Source organism: Tasmannia lanceolata, unplaced genomic scaffold (assembly GCF_043159265.1).
Source record: "Tasmannia lanceolata isolate RefF3 unplaced genomic scaffold, GAP_Taslan_0.1 ptg000011l, whole genome shotgun sequence".
NCBI lineage: Eukaryota > Viridiplantae > Streptophyta > Magnoliopsida > Canellales > Winteraceae > Tasmannia > Tasmannia lanceolata.
The window spans coordinates 23,783,545-23,799,575 of record NW_027518688.1 but is presented as its reverse complement, the minus strand read 5'-3'; the positions used below and the strand labels follow the sequence as shown (position 1 = coordinate 23,799,575).

Genomic DNA, 16,031 nt, shown 5'->3' with positions numbered 1-16,031 from the left:
CTAAGACACCTAGACATCTATCTTAGACTCGATCTAAAAGACCGGACTAGTTATTAAAGCATCTTGAATGATTATTTAAATTCCAGTGAATTGTAGATTTTAGGACACACTATATGCCCTAACTAAATGCAGATTAGCCCTAAGCTAATGCAGGTGGTTCCTACAACCTATGTGTAACTAGGCTGTATTTCCTAAGGAAAACAAAGGGTTGACTAACGCATCCTATTATAGTCATCAGTCGGCGATGTGAATTGCCCACTGACCGGACGGAGGCGCTCCTATAACTCTAGGACAAACCCCTAACTCTAAAACAAGCACACAACAAACAGACAACAAATCAAAACAAAACCTTAACTCTAAAACTCTCTATCTAAGACAAAGTCCTAACTCTAGAGAAAGATTTTTTCGAAAAAAATAATGCTTTGGAAGATTTTTGGTATTTTTAAAAGAGTTAAATGATTTATTTACAAAGTTTGGCTGGACCTGAGATAAGAATCTCAAGCTGCACTACGTACCTCTTAGAAGAGGATCAAGCCAACGTAGTTCGAAAACGAACTCTCCTAACTAAAACCTAACACTTCAAATGATTTAACGGTTTTAATATTTTTCAAATGTTTTTGATATTTTTTAAAGTTTTCAAATGTTTTTGAGTTTCAAATTTCTAATGTTTTTGGATTTTAAAATATTCCAATGCTTTTGGATCTTTAGATGTTTTCACTCTTAAAGGAAACACGCAAGTACAATCACAAACTAGGGCAAAGCCCTAAAGTTAAAAGGGAAACCTCGAACAAGCAACCAGCGTCTCAAAGAGACGAACCACAACACATACGCAAATGCCCCAAGAACAGAGAAAACAATCCGAAATATCCCAAGCAGGTAAGCTCTAATAAGACCGAGTTAGTCTCTAATGAAAAAAACTTCTAACTAACCACACTAAAAGCGGAGCAAATATGAGTCAGGGACTCTCTAATAGCACTACCAAAAGAGAATGAGTCAATGACTCTCTAAAAGACAGGGGGCTCTAACATGGGGCTAGGTAAGCCTCCTAAAAGGGGAACTCCCCAAATGAGACAAGGCTTGTCTGCAAAGAGGGACTCCACAAATGTGGCAAGGCATGTCTCCTATGCGCAAACTCTCTATCAAACTAAAACAGATTCCCTCAGGGGAGGCTCTGAACGACAGTGCTTGCCTTCAAAGAATGACTACCTTAATGAGACAGAGGGTGTCTCCTAGTGCAACATACTAATGAGACCACAATGGTCGCCTAAATGAGGGCTCCAGACGACTCTTTTTGATTGCCCTTGTAACAAGGGAAAGACTCTATCTAAAGGTATCTAAAAAGGCTTGGAAAGTCTACTAAATAAAGAGGGGAGCACTACTTGGACTGAGCAAGTCCCCTAAGAAATTCCGGTCCACAATAAGTAGAATAACCAAAACATGGCCTCATTTAAAGAACCAGATTCAACACTCCAGCTTTATCAAGTAAATATGAAAAGCATGCCATTAGATAATAGGAATATCAACGCATTCTGATCTGCTCTAATAGCCCAAGTGACTTAGAAATTTAGCATACAATAAAGATATCATATCAAGCTTTTTATAACAGACAACCTCCTATTACCACTTTCCAACCTATTTTCCACTATCACCATTACTCTTAAAGAGTGTATTGAATAGTCACTGAATCACAACATGAGTTATATAAACAAAAGCAATAAATATTTTACCAATTAAATGGTATTTCCACAAGAACTATGTATTTCCAAGACAACATGTTTCCAAGCTCACGTAACTGATCCCATTAAAACAACTCAGTAATACAATGGTTATTCTTAAGCACAACAACTTTCATGTTTTGGCTGAAATGCCTATGTTACAACGAACTGAAAACGAATATAATACACTAGTCTAGAACTTCAGCATATCCTTGTCTATAATTCTATTATTCATCAAAGTCTAAGCTTGTATCAGAAATCATTAAAAACAATCATTTCACGCCCTAATGCGTGGGTCTATGCTAGCATGAGACAGAACATTGCGCTGATTTTGAAATCAGAATAGAGTAGTGTAGATACCAGCCCTTATATAAGGAAAATGCACACGTTCTTTTTATATTCATATACCTAACAGACCCATATTCATTTCACTTATATTCTCACTTATGCTCAACAAGACAGGAACACAAACCAAAACTTAACCAATCAAAGTTAGAATAAAAAATACAGAGCTGTGAAAGAAGAGCATTTCCATAATTTCAAAACCTGCTAGATCAAGTAAAAAAAAACTTCAGATGCACATGTTCATAAAGTTTAAAACAGACCCAACAGCTGACTTAATATTATTAAAACAGACCCACCTGTGATATCTCCTATGCCATAGACCATCCCAAGAACCTCCTCTTATAACAGAAGTTTACCAAAAACTTGTTAGAATACACAAAGGAAATTCATTTGGACCGATTATTGAGAAGACATATTGGAGCTATACAAGCTTCAAAGCTAGATAAACCAAAGAAAGAAGGTGAAATCAACACCACTCCAAACCATTTTGTCTTTCAAAACTCAAAGAGTCTTTCTAAATGATTTCAAAAGCTTTCAAAGGCTTCAAAAGGAAACCACTCTACCCTTATTTCATTTGTACATTTCCTTAACTCATATGGATATTATAGCAATTCATGAGAGATTTCACCGTATCAATTACGAAGCAAGGTATCAAATATTAAACTCTTGAATAGGAGTCCTCTCAACAACTAAACTGAAATTTCCAATAAAGCAAGCATCATTCCCTAAAAAATCAACCAAATTGTTTGTCTTAGAAGGATTTGCTTTTAGAGGGGACAACGAATCCACATCATCACACAAGTAACTATTACATTGGTGAAATCCAAGGGAGTCCAATGCTATTTTGGCAACCAAACATGGAATGGGATGCCAAATCCAAACCAAATTCCAACGGCTGCCGAGCTTTTATGCAACCAAACGAAGAACTCCTGAGTCATGCTCTCCAACTATATTCCCTTTCCCAGCCACCTTGCCCTTCTCCCATCACTAGGTAAACTAGCATTGGAAGCAAAAAACTTTCACGGCTGCCAAACACGGCCTAATTAAAGTGTAAATATAAGCTTAAATTTGTTTTAAGCCCATTGAAAGAAACGGAGCCCACGTGAGACTTGTGTCATATGTGGTCCTATACTTTATCTTATGGGGATTTTTAGAGGGGAAATGATGTATTTGCCACCCTTCTTTTACTTGGGACAGTCACCGTAGTGTATTTATGAGTTATGTGTTATACTTTTATTTTCAATGCTTGAAGGGATTGTCCCAAGAAAAAAGGAGCGAATTTATCACTTTCCTTCTTAGATAAATCATACCATTACGTGTAAAAAAGGTCTAATGATTGAAGGGTTTAGGTTCATATATTTGGAGAGATCATATGGTGCACGGCCCCAAAAGACATTGGGGCCCTTCCGACATTGTTTGGGTGATCCAAACCATTCATTTGTTGGGCTCTGACAACGATAAGATGTGCCAAAAAAATCTTCTTCATTTGCCGATTATAGATGTTTAAAATGAACGGCACACATAGAAACCTCCATGGATCGAAAGGTTAGGAACATCCTACGGGGTAGAATTTCCGGGCACCCTATCTACATTAGGGCCCAATAAATGAATGTTTGGATCACACAAATAATATGAGATCCACTGTTTTTTGGGGCTGTACGGGCATGTACGTCCATCCACCACCGTGTAAATTCTCACATGTTTGGGGATGAACCCACATTTCTTGTGATGGCTGGCATAATATATACAACACCACATCTAATTTCGTTTACTTATGCTGGGTGTACTTGTTTTTTGTTTTTTTTTGTGAATAGGTGGAATTTTACCAGAAAGAAGAACCATGACCAAGGCGATCAAGGAGATGAGCAGTACAGAACAACAAAAACATAGGTAAAAGATAAATGTGAAGGCAATCAAAATATAGCAAAGCCTCTATAACCACTCCTGATCAAGCAAGGCGATCCACAACTCCTTTCACTCATCTCCAAACGTGATGAAAACCGACTAGGAGCTCTCAATCTTATATGACCCTCAATTTGATCCAAAATCTCGTCAAGGAGCTCTCAAAATCTCCAAGGATCGGCCATCCAACCATCTAATGACGTTTAGAAAATCTCCTTTCACTATGAGAATGACCAAATCATTTTGCAGCAACAATCTTATACCCTGGAGGATAGCCCTCACTTCTGCTTCATTCAAATCCATAAATTGTAAATTGTAGGGACTATTTATCTGATCAGCCACGTCTCAAAATTGTAAATTGTAGCACGGAGCTACCTTTCGACCTTTCAAAAATTATTTGTACATAATCTTATATGCCAATGGTTTTGAAGTCAACTATGATTATTTACAAATAATCGTTATAATAATTTTTGAAATGGCATAGTTAATTGCGTCCAATGAATCTCTTAGTCATCTCATCAATAACCCGAAAGATTTATGTTTGGAGAAATTTTAGGAATATTTTTCATTTCTAACTTTTCTAAGAAATTCCTATCTTGGTTAGATTGCAAGAAAATTTCTCTGATGGAAAATTATTTCAATGGAAATTTTTTTTCATCGAGGAATTATGTCTGATTAATTCAAAGGGATAACATCATAAACCGACTGTCCCTAACTGAAAAATTGAATAGGGTTGGTTTATCTGATCTTTTTTTTATGTGTAAGAATAAGAAATTTAAGATTTTTTTTTTCTTTCCTTGCTTTTGTTTTGGGAATAAGAACTAGGGTTTGGCTTCTAATCTTAGAAGAAGAAGAAGGGAGAATGTCGAAGGGAAAGTCAATACTGGAAGAGATGATACTGTTGCTTATTTCCTAGTTTTTTCCAAAAATACGGGAAGGGAAATCAAAAAACGGATTAAATGGGTTGGGGGTAAATTTGCCATTTTAAAATTTTAAACGGAGAAAATTGAAGTTCGTGAGTTTTAGGGACCTTTTAGCAAATATTTTCTAAGAGTAGGACTATTTAGCTAATATGCTTTTCTTAGGGACTAATAAGCAATTATTTTGCCATGTAGGGACTAATCAGCAAAATCCATAATTTGATTAAGGTGAAGCAGCCTCGACAGTTAAACAAAAGGGGTGGAAGTGAGATAATTTTCAAGAAAAGACAAATAATAAGGGTGAAAATGCCGAGAACGAAGGTGGATATATCATGTCCCTTCTCCTTTTCCATTGAGAAAAAAAATGCTAAAAAGAGTCATCACCATCAATATTTCTTCTTCCTACCGATGACTTTTAATATGATTAGTCCAGTTGATTGGGAAGTTTTGGCTTTGAGTGGGAGTAAAGGTAAAAAAAATCAAGATTTCTTATGAATGAAGCAACATGCAGGACGGGTCTACCTTGAAGAACACCATTCTCGGTTTTTTCATTCTCCGTCGCTAAACGGGTCTAGCTTGAATAATCAGTTTGGACTACTTACCTACCATCTTCCAAGTTGCTTACATTTAATGCGCAACGATTGACTTACTGCTTCCTCTTTTAATATGTTATATTATATTTTGCCGTGTGCACAAGTTAATGGAAATTGTCAAAGATCCTTATTAATTATATATTGTAATTTAAGGTCACAACTAAAAAATATATTATATTGCAGAAGAAAATAACTTCTTGTAAGATGTTTCCGGTAGGCTATATTACACAAAAAAGCTATTATAGTTTGCATGCCTGCGATGACAAATTGTTCAAAAAGATTATCCTAGTTTGCGTGTTTGCGACGGCAAAATATCTCAAAAAAAAATAAAAAATTGCTTCTTCTTTTAATATGTTATATTTTGCCATGTGCACAAGTATGGAAATTGTCAAAGATCCATATTAATTCCATATTGTAAGTTTATGTCACAACTAAAAAATAAAATATATTGCAGTAGAAAATAACTTCTTGTAAGATGTTTCTGGTAGGCTATATCAGTGTTCAAAAACTCCTTGACTCGACAAGTAACTCCCCCGAGTCGACTCCTTTTTGCCTTGGCCGCGTTCCGCATTGCACCACATCCGCATTCCGCGTTTTGCCCTACATAATCATTAAACTCCTTCGACTCTCCCAAGTTATGACCGCGTCAACCTCGTCAACCGCATTCTTGGCCGCGTCCGCGTTGAGTCGACAAGGATTTTTCTTGGCCGCGTTCCACGTCAAATCCGCGTTTTTAAACACTGGGCTATATTGCACTAAAAGGTTATTCTAGTTTGCGCGTCTGCGATGACAAATTGTACAAAAAGATTATTCTAGTTTGCGTGTTTGCGACGAGAAAATATCTCAAAACAAAAATATTGCTTCCTCAGTTAATGGAAATTGTCAAAGATCCTTATTAATTCTCTATTGTAAGTTTATGTCACAACTAAAAAATATAATATATTGCAGAAGAAAATAACTTCTTGTAAGATGTTTCATGTAGGCTCCGAGCTCAATCCCAGCTTACCTAACAAAAGAAATCCATGGAATCAGTTAGAGTAATATATAAGAAAGTGAATGGGCTGATCTCGGGGAGGTGAAACAAAAAAGGGATGGAAATGCGATCATTTTCAAGAAAAGGAAAATAAAAGGGATGAAAATGGCCACATTGGAGGTGGAAATATCATGTCCTTTTGCTTTTTACTTTAAAAAACCAAAGATGCTAAAAAATTACTTCCAAATGATGACTTTTGGGCTTATCATTGGTCCAGTTGACTCCGAAATTTTGGATTTGAGTGGGAGTATTTGGATGGTAAAAAATCCGCTTTTGACATTCAGAGTTTGTTTCGAAAGAGGAATAAAAGTCCAACAAGGGACGAAACCAGAAAGAGCAAAGTTATATCTTCTCTTTCCATTCTACTCTGTTTCAGAGGAACACTACGTATGAGAAGCAAGCAAGAACAGGAATGGGTTCTGAGCGTCTTGTGCACTTTCTTATCAGCGAGTTAGAGTCCCTGCTTAGGGAAGAAGCAAAATTGTTGAGTGGTGTCAACAATGAATTCCGCAGAATCAAAGACGAATTAGAGTTTGTGAAAGCCTTCTTAAAGGATGCAGATGCAAGGGCGGATAGGGGAGAAGGTGTGAAAATTTGGGTGAAACAAGTAAGAGACGTTTCCTATGACATCGAGGAAGTCTTAGACGAGTTCCTGCTTCACCTCACACCGCCTTCCGGACATGGGTTTCTCAAATTTCTTCGTCAAAAAGGTCGATTCATCAAGCACCTCAGGGTTCGCCATCGCGTAGCCACTAGAATGCAAAATCTCCAAACCCGGGTCCACGACATCTCCACTAGAAGAGGAAATTATACGCTCAGTAGAACAGAGCAAGGGTCAAGTTCATCCTCTACATGGGATGATCCGCGAGTGAATGCACTTTTTGTGGAGGAAGCTGAACTTGTAGGCATCAACAAGCTTAGAAATGAATTGGTTGAATGTTTAGTAACCGAAATGCAGGAACTTAAAATCATCTCAGTGGTTGGGATGGGTGGCTTGGGCAAGACAACTCTGGTAAAGAAAGTCTACGACAACGAAATAGCATCGGGGAGCGTGGAATGCTATGCTTGGATCACTGTTTCAGAGTCAAGTACAACTGAGGAGCTTCTGAAAAGCATGGTGAAGGAATTCTACAATTCGAGGAAGGAGCCAGTACCAGAAGGACTAGATTCGATGAAAAGTGCCCAACTAATCGACAAACTTCGAGAACATCTGCAATCCATGAGGTATGCGATTGTTCTTGATGATGTACGGCAAGCAAATTTATGGGAAGGTGTTAAATATGCATTACCTGATTGTCAATGTGGTAGTTGGATAATGATCACAACTCGTAGACAAGATGTAGCTAAATCATGCGAAGGACACATCTACAATCTCGACCCTCTGCCTTTCGAAGAGGCTTGGGATCTCTTCTGCAAGAAGGCATTCTTGGGGGGCGGATGCCCTCCAGATTTAAAAGAGTTGTCTGAAAAAATAGTCAATAGTTGCGGAGGATTGCCATTAACAATTAACACAATAGGTGGGCTTTTGTCGAAGAAGGAATCGTCTTGGGACGAATGGAATAAAATACATATAAGCGTTGGTTCGGAATTAGAGACAAATGACCGCCTTCAAAGCATGAAGAAAATACTGTTGCTTAGTTACAATGATCTTCCTTACTTCCTAAAATCTTGTTTCTTGTACTTGAGTATCTTTCCTGCGGAGTATTTGGTTAAGAGATTAAGAATTATTCAGCTGTGGGTTGCTGAAGGGTTCATAGAAGAAAAGCAAGGTATGACAATAGAAGAAGTTGCAGAGAGTTACCTAGAGGAGATCATCAGTAGGAGCATGGTACAAGTAGTAGAGTCTTATGATGATGGGAGGGTGAGAAGTTTTCGACTCCACAATTATGTACGTGAAATTGTTCTTTCCAAGGCTAAAGAAGAGAATTTTAGTGCAATTTCTGTTGAATTGGCAACGGGATTGCCTGACAAAATCCGACGCCTATCACTCCATAAGAATTTCGAAAGCATGCCTGAGAACATGGCCTTCTCCCGTCGTCGCTCATTTTTCATGTTCGGAATAGATAAATTGCCTAAACCCTCAATGTTTGCCTTTTTCACTAGGTTTAGACTAGTGAAGGTTTTGGATTTGGAGGATTCACCGATAGAGGAGTTCCCAAATGAAATTGTAAATCTATTCCATTTAAGATATTTAAGTTTGAGAAATACAAAGATTAAAACTCTCTCCAAGTTCATAGGAAAGCTTAAAAACCTAGAAACGTTGAATCTTAAAGGCACCAATGTATCAAAGCTGCCAGATGAGATCCTCAAGCTCGAGCATCTACGACATCTCCTCGTGTATCATTATACTAGTGAAGATTATACATCTTTTCATTACATGCATGGTGTTCAGGTCCCTACACAAGTTGGGTGCCTAAGGTCGCTACAAAAACTCATGGTTGTAGAGGTCAACCAAGGGAATGGCTTCATTAAAGAGGTAGGAAGATTGACTCAATTGAAGAGGTTGGGCCTATAAAACTGAGAAAAGAAGACGGGGCTGAACTATGTGCTTCCATCGAGAAGATGAGGGATCTCCGCTCCCTCTGTGTACAATCCATAGATGAGGATGAACATATCAAACTACAATCTTTATCATCGCCGCCTCCACAGCTTCGACGACTGTATTTGAGAGGACGTTTGGAGAGGTTACCGAACTGGATTCCAAAACTTCAACACCTGGTCAAGATAGCGATTAGGTGGTCTAAATTATGGGTGGATCCACTAAAATCCCTTCGATCTCTACCCAATTTGTTGGTGCTCGAGCTCTCCAACGCCTACGAAGGAGAAGTGTTACATTTCAGGGCAGGATTCCAAAAACTTAAGACGTTAGAACTTCGCGAAATGAGTGAATTGAATGAAGTGAGAGTGGAGGAAGGAGTAATGCCTAAACTTCAGCAATTGTACATTAATCACTGTGTGGAATTAACGAAGGTACCTTTAGGCATTGAATACCTCACTAACCTTAAAGAGCTCCGATTGTTGGATATGCCTGAGAAATTTATTGAGGGGCTGCGAGAAAGGGGAAGCGAAGATAGCTGGAAAGTTGTGCGCATGCCAGTCATCCAATCTCATTATTATCGGATATACATCGAACCGGTTCATGAAAATGTTTCATGAAGCTACGGTGAGCTTCTATTATTTTTCTTCCTCTTACCCTTGAATCTATTCTTTTTCACTGCTAAATTTTTCATTAGTACTTCCCTATGCTCAACAACAATTATTGAATTTCTATGTCTAAAATTTTTCCATGTGAGAAATCATCACGAATCATGTCGTTTTGTGAATATATTTTGGACCTATAGTTTATTTCTATTTTTTTATTCAACATGAAATGTACTGCTCTGTAGCCTCTTTTTGCGATTTTTCCTATCCTGATTTAAGCTGTTCTATCCTTTTCCTTATATTTTCGAACGAGATTTCTTCTCTCCTAAATTATGAACTTCTGGAAATGGAAGTTTGAGATCAATTTCTTTCTGGTGAAACTTCATGGTTTTAATCTTATGGTAAAGAATTAATTGCCCATCAAATTATTTCTCGGTTGATGCATTTAAATTTCTTACTGTAAGCTAATTTTTTTCCTCAGAGAATTTAATTCCTATCCTATTCTTATTTTGTGAAGAACTTAACCTGCTTCTAAATCCAGCCCCTCAAAAGCAGGATGTGGTGGACTCCTGCAGACTCGTCTGGTCAGTTCTTGAGAGGCTTTGTGAAGAGATTTGGTCTGCTTACAATTCGGTGGCTTAAACTCTGCCAGTTCTGTTTGGCATGCAATAAGTTATTGTCTCTATAATCATACTTATTCTGGTTGATCGTAATTGGAAGATTTCTCATATTTTCCGTATGCGTAGTTGAAGTGCCAACTGGTTCGTGAACAAAGAAGTTACTTCTAGCTTCTTCCTCGACCCACCCAAGGAGATCCATTGCTGGCTTAAAGAAGATGTTTGTGTTGCAGCTGGGCATCTTGATGTCATTTTTTCCTTCCCTGTTTCTTGACTGGAGGGGGCTTTTTTTATTTCGATTGCCTCGTTATTGTAGTTTGCTGTATCTTTGTTTTCTATGTATAAATTTGTATGGTTTGTTGTATCTTTGTGTTTTTTGTATTCCTTTGTCTCTTTATTCAATGCTTATTTAGCTAAAAAAAAATCCCATTCTAATTTTGAATTTCTAAGCCATCTAGGGATAACAAGTTTCAAAGTTCACACTTATGCCCTGTTTGTTTTGGATTTTGAGAACCGATTATGAGCCCAAAACTGATTATTGGACTCAAAGTCTGTCACCCAAGAATACCAAGCACATAGAGCTTCACTATCATTTCATTCATGAAAAGCTTCTCCCTGGATTGATTTCCAATGCTTGTCACCTCCCTATTGACTTCTTATTCCACTACTCTCTCAAGCCTATGCCGCGTGCGCATCCAAACATACCCGATATGAATACAATGGAATTGGTTTGGATTGAGCTGTTGTGCGCAAATCCACTGGACCGTCTGGGTCCGTTGACACCCAAGTAGCTTATAAATCAAAACTAGGGAAATGATGCCCGTACCTCCTTGTTTTGATAATGGCACTTGTCTTTTTGTTTTTTCTTAATTCCCATTAAGGCCTGTTACAATTCCAAGAAGAGCAACCCATCCATACCCAATTGGAAATTGCTTTACTGCTAGAAGTGTCATTATCAAGAGAAGGGAGTGCAGTTGTCGATCGAAATGCAAACCATCTAGAAGATCCCAGCCACTCATTTGTAGCCAATGAACATCAGAGGGTAAAAAAGTCATTTACTTATAAATTTAAAAGGTTTGATACCGTGAAAACACTTGAAGTGTAAAAAAAGTAGGTATGGCCCACTTTGTTTGATGATCCAAACCGTTCATCTGTTTGGGCACAACGTAAATAGGTTGTGCCCCAAAAATCATTTCTACAGGATGATCCTCACCCTACGATCTGAACTGATCTGAATATGGAGATTTCCAAAAATCATTTATGGAATCTACTACAGATCGGAGGGTTAGGATCATCCTATGGAAATGATTTTTGGGGCACAACATATTTACGTTGTGCCCAAACAGATGAACGGTTTGGATCATAAAAAAAAGTGGGCCGTACCTACCTTTTTAGACTTCACGTGTTTTCACGGCCACCCAACTGGTTCAAGCCGATTTTCTCTCATGTAAGGTTGGTCGGGTCGGGTTGGGTTAGGGTTGAGGCACTGGCCACTCAACCCAATGAAAAAATCCAAATTTTTTAGTCTTTTTATTGATTTTATTTAAGCTGACCCCAACTAGTTTAGGACAAAGGTTGAGTTGAGTTGAGTTGAGTTGGGTTTTATTGATTTTATTTACCCTGTTCATTTCAGATTGTGCCAAGCGATTGTTAGCTCCCATCTGATTATTGGACCCCCCGTTTATTTAAGATTACTACAACCTATTGTGAGTGCCAAACTGATTATTGGACACAAACTTACGTTTACATTTGAGTCCAGTAATTGATTATTACAATCTATTGTGAGTGCCAAACTGATTATTTTGAGCCAATAATCGGATAAGGGTTCACAATCTGAAACGAACAGAGTATGGTTACAATTGTAATAATCATAATCATTAAGGGTAAAACTGTAAAACAAAGGCCTCTCTCTCATTATTGTCTCCATTAACAATTAAAGTTAGGTGTTGTTACGGTGTGTGGGTGTGCGTTTATATAAGATTTTATATGTTAAGTGGGTGCATAGATCAGTAAGTGGGGCTCACATATGTAGATGATGTAAGGTGTGCATTTGTTGGTCTCCGTCGTGGGTAGGGCGTACCCCAAAAATCTTCTCTATAGGATGATCCTGACCCTTAGATATATTTAGACATTTAGTGTAAAATGGATGGATCAGAAAGTTAAAAAAGATTATGGTTTAGAAACCTTTGCAAATTATAGGGTTAGGATCATTCTATGGAGAGGATTTTTTTTGGGCATAACCTTTCTATTGGGTCCCGTGCATCATATCAAATTTCTCACACACACATATATATATATATATATATATATATATATATATATATATATATATATATATATATATATATATATATATATATATATATATAGAGAGAGAGAGAGAGAGAGAGAGAGAGAACATTTCATGCACACTTGTGTAGGTAAGTTACCTACACACTAGCTTAAAATATAGTGGGGGCCCATATTGTTTGGGTGATCCAAACAATTCATTTGAATGGTCCTCACATAGATAGGGTGTCTACAAAAAATCAGATCCATAGGATCATCCCAACCCTACGATTTGTGGAGGTAAAATGGACGTGTATAAACCTCACAAATTAGTCCATTTTTTGCCTCCATAGTTTGAATGGTTAGGATGATCCTATAGATCTGATTTTTTGTGGACACCCTATCTATGTGAGGATCATTCAAATGAATTGTTTGGATCACCCAAACAATATGGGCCCCCACTATATTTTAAGCTAGTGTGTAGGTAACTTACCTACACAAGTGTGTAGGAAATGTTCTCTCATATGTATATAGGTAGATATATACCTTTTAACACATATATCTTTTGGTTTTTTTACGATTGTTTCATCCACCATTTTAATTGTTAAGTAGAAAAAGAAGCCATGCAATGCATAGCTAATTCCTTGGAGTCTTTAATCTCCCTGAACGCAAACCAGATTTAGTTTAAGATGATCATTAAAAACTTGTAGAAAACAAATTTAAAGTTGGGTGATATTGCCACCCAGTTGTTGCTATCTTTCCATTGATTTTTTTTAAAAGATGTTTACAAAACTTTACCTTGGGTAAGGTTTCATCCCAGTATAAGAGTGATGCCGCGTGTTGTGCCATCTTTGCATAGAAGAAAGTGAGCAATTAGTTGGAAATTATCTGCATGAAAAATAAAGAACTGTATGGAAAATGTGTATATGTTATATATCAAGAGGGGTTGGAATAATATGGATCAATGGTATAATTAACCAAAGTAATGTGTGAATAATTAGAGGAAAGAATAGCTTAACTTGACCTGATCAAGAGCATTTTTTTAATTGAATTATTTCCTACGATAAACTAAATTATAGAATGGTTTTCTTGAAAGACAGGTTGGGGATGTGGTAGTTCTTCAAAGTAGAAAATATGTTTTCACATGTTGAAAGCCACTAAATATTTTCGAAGATGCCCCCACCTCTGTTATCAGTTAAAGACTACCTTCCCCCTCTTTTCTGCTCTTCATGTTTTTCTTTGTTTACTTGCTTAAAATGAAACCTTAATCTGCATTCAAAACATTCAAAGTCGATTAAGGACTTCATCACTGTAGATAAGCTATGAATCTCGATTAGCTTGACTTTTCGCCCTTATAGATCTTAAGTGTGCCCTATTATTTTATCTTGTCTGCTAAATAAATTATTGAAAAAGAAGTATCCAAAACCAATTGAAGACTTCCTCATTGTGGATAGCTTGTAATAATTGATTAGCGTGACTTTTTACCCTAATAGATCCTATCTCCTATGTTTTCCATATTATTGTAGGAGTAGCTCCACGGGCTCCAACAGCTCCATGGGCTCCATGAGCACCACAGGCTCCACCGACTCCACCAGCTCCATGTGCTTCATGTGCTATATCGGCTCCATGGGCTCCACCAGTTGGCTCCGGCTCCACGAGAACAACAGGCTCCATCAACTGAGTAAGGCGCTCGGCGAGAACCAACTGCTACATATCCCTTGACTATGCAAACTCCACCTTTACAGGCCACCTTTTGAAGCCTTCATGGAAGGAAAGGTGGAATCCATCAACGAACTCCTTTAATCTCCCAACCGAGGGGTTGACTATAACCCTTCAACTCTCTAAGCACAATCTGACGACGGGGAAGCCATAAGCAAACCCCAGATAGAGATATTGGCTTGAGTCTTCTTAAGCTTGAGTCTTCTTAAGCTGACGTAAAAGACTCTCTAAACAAACTTATATTACATCGGTAACCATCAGCGACCACATAAGATGTGTCCCATTTGAAAGAGTATAGAGAACTACCTCATTCCTTTGCACAAAGAAACATGAAATCAATGGAATGTAGATATGTAAACTCTAACCTTGACTTGAAGAAAAATCCCGAATCCTCAAGGTGCCTTTGGATGGAGAACCCCTAAGTGGCCTTCCCAATGAAGCATATTCTAGAGTGATGTACTCCTTGTGCGGTTTGGGAGGGTGGAACCAGTCGTTCGAGCTCCAATTTCATAAGTCCATCTCCGCAGAAGAGTACACACTCCCTCTTAGACCTTATTAGTATAGTACAAAGTTTAAAGCACCCCTTACGTGATGAGGGCCCCTAAATGCCCTATTAGCAAGCGAGTCGACAGGCTCCAGTAAATTATGCATTTACTTTTGCTCTTCTATAATTTTTTATAAAATTTTGAAAATGAGGAAGATAGTGTATAAAAATTGCAAGTAAGGCACTAGAAATTCATATGATTTCTATACTCGATGCATAGCAGAATTTGTCCAAAAAGTCGATAGAATAGTGCTTCATAGCAAAATGTGTCCAAAAAAAGTTGGCAGAATAGTGCTTCTGAATTATACTTCTAATGACAAATCTGATAATCTGTTATTCATTAGTTCATAATATACTGATTGGTTGCATATCTGACTTCATTTCCAAGACATATTGGTATCATATTGATTCATCTGCATTGTGAACAGAAAATTGTAATCCACACGTTTTCGTCTAGAATCTACTGAAATCAAGTGTAGTTTTAGTTCTGTTGCTATAATGAAACTTGTGAAGAAAAAAACCAGATCTGGTTCAGATATGTGTTACTGCATAAGAAGTATTAGATTGACTGAGATTTGTGGAGACACTCTGTTCTGAGTTCTGACACTGTGAATTGTTATGGCGATATTTCAGTTGTTAGAAGTGCTGAATATTTTGTCTTGACATTTCTGCTTGAAGCGTCATACAGGTTATGGTCCCCAATTGTTAAAATCAAGTATTGTTTTGTTCTCTTTTTGGACCGAACTTCATGAAAGAAATTAGATATCGATCAGCCCTTCTAAAAACCTCTAAATTTAGTTTGCAATAGAAAAGGATACTTGACTGAAAGCTAGGCTTCTTCCTAGATATTATGCTATATCAAATCACTGGGATCGGAGCAGGATTTCTAGCTGAAAATTGGATTGTTAGTCGTCACTTTTTGCTGCTAAAGTTCCTGCCATTCCCACCTTGATTCATAGATCTAGCCCAGATCTATAATATGACACAAGATTCATTGAAGTTCAGCAGAAATCTTCTCATTTGGATTTAATTTTGGTGGAGAACAACCAGCCAAGAACCAGTCTTGACTGAAATTTTATGCTAATTAGTATCTCTTCATAGAAGAACCAAAAGCCGATCTGAATTCCAGTCTTAGTTCTATGCAGAATTGGAATTACAAATCCTACTGCCCTTTTGGTTATGCTTGGGACTGTCTGAAAAGAAACTTTCAAGATCTGTTACTGGTCTGAATTCA

General features: G+C 37.6%; 1 pseudogene across 1 annotated transcript; it reads left to right on the top strand.

Annotated features, from left to right (window-relative positions):
• Positions 1-6,817: 6,817 nt before the first annotated feature.
• Positions 6,818-10,630, top strand: LOC143886061 (disease resistance protein RPM1-like; annotated as a pseudogene). The gene is made up of 2 exons (XR_013253676.1): positions 6,818-9,671; positions 10,191-10,630. The product of XR_013253676.1 is annotated as a disease resistance protein RPM1-like (transcript).
• The last annotated feature ends 5,401 nt before the right edge of the window (positions 10,631-16,031 follow it).